This window comes from Lactuca saligna, chromosome 4 (genome assembly GCF_052625555.1).
Source record: "Lactuca saligna cultivar CGN05327 chromosome 4, ASM5262555v1, whole genome shotgun sequence".
NCBI lineage: Eukaryota > Viridiplantae > Streptophyta > Magnoliopsida > Asterales > Asteraceae > Lactuca > Lactuca saligna.
Genome location: NC_136420.1, coordinates 20,690,001 through 20,695,137, shown reverse-complemented (window position 1 = coordinate 20,695,137; position 5,137 = coordinate 20,690,001). Strand labels below are relative to the sequence as shown.

The 5,137-nt window shown below is 24.3% G+C and overlaps 1 long non-coding RNA gene across 2 annotated transcripts in view; it reads right to left on the bottom strand.

Moving 5' to 3' along the window:
* Positions 1-3,164: 3,164 nt before the first annotated feature.
* The window catches only part of LOC145038346 (uncharacterized), a 3,656-nt gene continuing 1,683 nt past the window's right edge, over positions 3,165-5,137 (bottom strand). For both annotated transcript variants that reach the window (XR_013679330.1, XR_013679329.1), the window contains 2 exons: positions 3,687-3,765; positions 3,165-3,361 (listed from right to left, as the gene is read on the bottom strand). This is a non-coding gene — a long non-coding RNA (uncharacterized LOC145038346). The remainder of the gene's footprint in view (positions 3,362-3,686; positions 3,766-5,137) is intronic.

Sequence of the window (5,137 nt, the reverse complement as noted above, 5' to 3'; positions counted from 1 at the left end):
TGTTAAATCAAAATATGAACTTTTGAATTAAACCTAACCTTATTAGCCTACTCTAAACCATAGAACCAAGGAACCACACTTTTTTCCAACTTTTAAAGCTTATGTTTTATTGAAAAAAAAAAACAAAAAAAATATAGAAATTCATAACTTTTTATCCTGTTTTCATTGATATCAAATTCAATATAATTTTTTTTGACCTAATCGAATTCACATTGTAAATTTGTGGAGATTCATAGTATGAATCTAAATTCATACTTTTTTTCCATTAATATAATCGTTCCATAGTTCTATGGTATAAAATAGTTTATTGTTCAACTTTTGCGTGCATATATATATATATATATATATATATATATATATATATATATATATATATATATATATATATATATATATATATATATATATATATATATATATATATATATATATATATGGAAAAGTGAATATACCCTTAAGTGTATATAAGCTTAGGTACCAAAACTCACCATAATACGTCGTTTTCTTTGATATATTTATTATAATGTACTTCAACTTCAATCCTTAACTTGATTTACTTTCAATATTTTCAAATTTTCATTATTATCTTCCTCTTACATTACATCTTTTTAACGAACATCAATTAGGATATATATATATATATATATATATATATATATATATATATATATATATATATATATATATATATATATATATATATTATAGTTGAAAATGAAAATTATGTAAAAGGAAAATAAATGTGAAATTTATAAAAATCTTTGAATGAAATCAAGTTAGAAGTTGAATTATAAGAACATTAGACAATTACAACGTATATATATGATACAAAACGATATAGTATGGTGAGTTTAGGTACCTAAGCTTATATACCCTTAAGGATATATTCACTTTTTTCATATATATATATATATATATATATATATATATATATATATATATATATATATATATATATATATATATATATATATATATATATATATATATTACATTATTGGATTAGTAATTTTTTTAATTCTTGTTTTAATTTTTTTAGAGTAATTCTTTATAATTGGATTATTATTTTTAATTTATTATTTTCTTTATATAATAAATATTATTTTCTTGGATTATTAATTTTATTTATAATGTATAATATTAATTCTTTCAAACTTTATTAGTTCAACCATAAAGTCATCATAATACGCAAAAATGTCACCTTTCATCATCGAAATTCGTTGGGATCACCATCATTCACTTTCATCAAAGGTCTGACATAAACCCCACCAACATTTTCCACCCAACATTGCCAATAACCACCTGCGACAACATCTTCATAATTCATCGAAATCCTTCATCTCTCACACAATGCATCACAAATCCATATAAAAATTATAAGTGGTGGTATTGGTGGTAGTGACCGGGTGATGGTGGTGGTGTTATCGAAAACATACTATCTTCAAAAATATTTTAAGCAAATGTGAATTGATTAGGTTCTTTTTGGCAATTTTTATTTAAAATAATATGAAAACAATTAATAGAGATTAAAAACAATTTTTAAAAAATAATTACTATAATGAAATTAATAATCAAATAAAGTAATAATTATTGATATATATATATATATATATATATATATATATATATATATATATATATTAATACTTAAAAATAATATTTATTACTATTTAATAATCCAATAAAAAAATACTCCAATCAAAAAGAATTAAAAAATTAACTAAACAAAATTACTAATTAAGTAATATAATGTTTATTAATATATAAACATTATATATTAAAAATATATATATTAGTCTATAATAATCCAATAAAAAGATATTACAATAAAAAAATCAAAATATTAATTAAAAGAAAATAATAATCCGTAATATTTAATTATTATATATATATATATATATATATATATATATATATATATATATATATATATATATATATATATTATCTTAAAAAATAATAATCTTTAAGATATATCAATTCAGTAAATTAAAAAAAAAAAGTGATGTAAAAATCCTTGTAGTTTGATTAAAAAAAACTGCATAAATGGTATTTAGGGATAAAATGTTTAGACAAATTGTTAAAGTTAGTGAGAGATGGTATCAAAACCACCAAAAAAATTATTGAAAATGAAAATTTTTGCAACTTTTAAAAGATTTGGATATCTGTCATATAAAATGAGAAACCGCATGAAATAGTTTTGCAAATTTGTCTGTTATTTTTATTCATTTATTTAATGGGTGATTTTAATTAAAATAAATTATATTGACCAAAAAAGTTGCCCTTAAAACTCATTTACAAAGTGGAAATTAAAGGTATAAAAATGAAATTTTGATTCAAACAATTTTATATTGAGGAGACGGACAAATTAATAGTTTGAAATTTTATTTTACTTGATACAATATACAAATGAGAATTAATTAAGAAAATTTATTAATGAAAAAATAAGAAATGAATTTAGTCGATCTAGGTGTGGAAGTATTAAACAAACTGAATAATGAAAACCTCTACCAAGACTCATTTGCATATATATATATATATATATATATATATATATATATATATATATATATATATATATATATATATATATATATATATATATATATATATACTAGGTATGTTTTGAGGCCCGTGCTAAGCACGGTCCATGGAGGGTAAAATTGACATTTCGTTCACCATCGTAGAAAAAATCTTTGAAGAAATTCAAGTACATTGCTATTATGGATGAAGAGTTTTATGTACATTACTTTTAATAGTAAAGAAAAAATGTGTTATTGGTAAAGAAATGAAAGTGCATTGCTATTAAAGTTAAGAAATTGAAATTAGGTCGTCTTTAAAAAGTATGTACGATTGAAGGTGAAATATACAGCTCAATCGGTGGATGTTTTGGTGTGCAAAGAAAAGGTGAACATGAAATCGTGTAGAACAATGGTACATTGCGTCGTTCTTTACACAGTTTACGTGGCATTGTTTTAATTTGCTCTCGATATGTTTGAGGGTCATGCTAAGCATGACACACGAAGGGTAATTTGGATATTTTGTTCACTATGTGTCAAGAAAGTTACAAATAAAGTACAATGCCACAATACACAAATAGTTATCAAAAGAAACTCCTTGAGAAAGTACAATGCATTAAAAAGTAAAAAAAATATAATTGAAGTGAAAATGCTATTAGTTAGAAAGCTTTATAAAACTAAATGAAAGTAGCATGCTATAATAAACGTCTTAATGAAAGGACATTGCTACATATACATTGAACTTCTAACTTCACCAACATCATCTCACATAGTTGTTTTCTGGCATACCAATGCACACTTGAGAGTAGTTTTTCTACAGGACAAAACGTCTACTTTGGTCCCTGCATTTACATGTTCTCGTGCATGTTAAATCATAGGAATTTTTTTGAATAGATTTTATATTACAAAAACAATTAACTAATGTAAGATTATTTACATGTAATAAATATAAATGAAAGTTTCATGTGAATTTAAATCACTAACAGTTGAGATATACAAAACCAATCACCAACATGGATCTAAAACAGCTTGATAATTGACTATTCCATGAATTTACAAACCATTCATATTAAAAAATAACACTTTGGATTTTTCTTTCTGTTGGTATGTTGGTGCAATGAAATGGCAACATACTCTTATTTTATTTTTATTTTTATTTTTCGTCACCTGGTATCATGAAAAAGCAATGTGCTTTCATTTTGTAAACCATAAAACGATAGGAAGACAGTCCACACCCTGACAAAACCTGAAAAAGCATCAAGTCATAATATTAGCATTGTTGTCTTCAAACATATCTAATCATTCCATAAATACTACTAAAGTTTATCATGGTTCAAAGCTTTTTATTTGTCCGTTTGTAATAATCTTCAATAAAGACAAAACAAAAGGACACAAGTAAAAATTCATTAGGTTTATTTGTAATGGAGAGAATCTTGAAAAATCTAAATTAGAACAAGAAAATATAGATAGTCATACAAACGGCAAAATTTGAAGCATACCTTGGCTAATGATCAATCTTCTTTCTACACTTTAAAATTTACAAATATATCGAGAAATTGAAATTAATACAAAAAATATTACATCAAAGGAAATAAAAATTCGGAAATGGTACTGCTACGTAACTTGGCACTACCCACAAAACGAAACCATCGTCATGAAAATTTCAGTTTAATTAAAAAATACCTTCACAATGAAGTGAAATCAATGCCTATTGTTAAATGAGATTTTCAAAATACGGAAAATTACAACCTTAATGATACTTTATGTTCATCACTGTGCAGAGAAGAAAAAATTAACGCCCTTAAGCCCCAAATTTAAATTCTTGTCAACCAAAAGGGAATTCTAAGTATGTGAAGTACCATAATCATGTTTTTGATGTACACATTATGAAATAAAGATTAAATGGTCATAAATTATGAATCCCATAAAATGCACCAATCTTATTGGATGAAGAATGTGACTTTATAAAAAATAGTTGCATATCATTGCCACAGTTCAGACCATTGTTAAATCTAAAAACCACAAGATCATCATGACAAAATGAGTTAAAAATTTCTACAATGGCGATTGATGGCACCTAAAAAATCGTACTAGTTGCAGAAGTTGAAGAGATGAAAATTGTTAATTTGAAAAATAATCTTAAAAAGTTAAATTTTCAAAATTGGTTTTTATGTGAAATCTTACAAACACAACTACTTTTCCAACGTATAAATATGTGGGGCTTAACTACCAGTTGCCCAACTTATAAAAAAGAGTTTTAAAAAGTGAAGATTATGGAGAGTTATGGGGTAAAATAGAATAAAACGTGAAGATTATGGACAGTTATGGATAAAAAAAAACCTGTTGTAGAAGAGGTATTAGCTATGTTGAAAATTGCCTGCGATTTCCTCTAGAAATAGGATACATGCAAAAATAGTACTTACTCCACAAACTTATGATTATTTTGCAACCAGGTTCAAATGTCAACTCTTTTCTCATCTTCCAGAAATTCTGATTCTCCGATTTCATATTCCTAAATGTTGTTCTATAGTATAAGCCTATAATGTGTGATGTAAGGGATGGATTTGGGATCTTATCAAGGTATAATTTGTCACAGATCGTTCAAGCATAACTTTTAT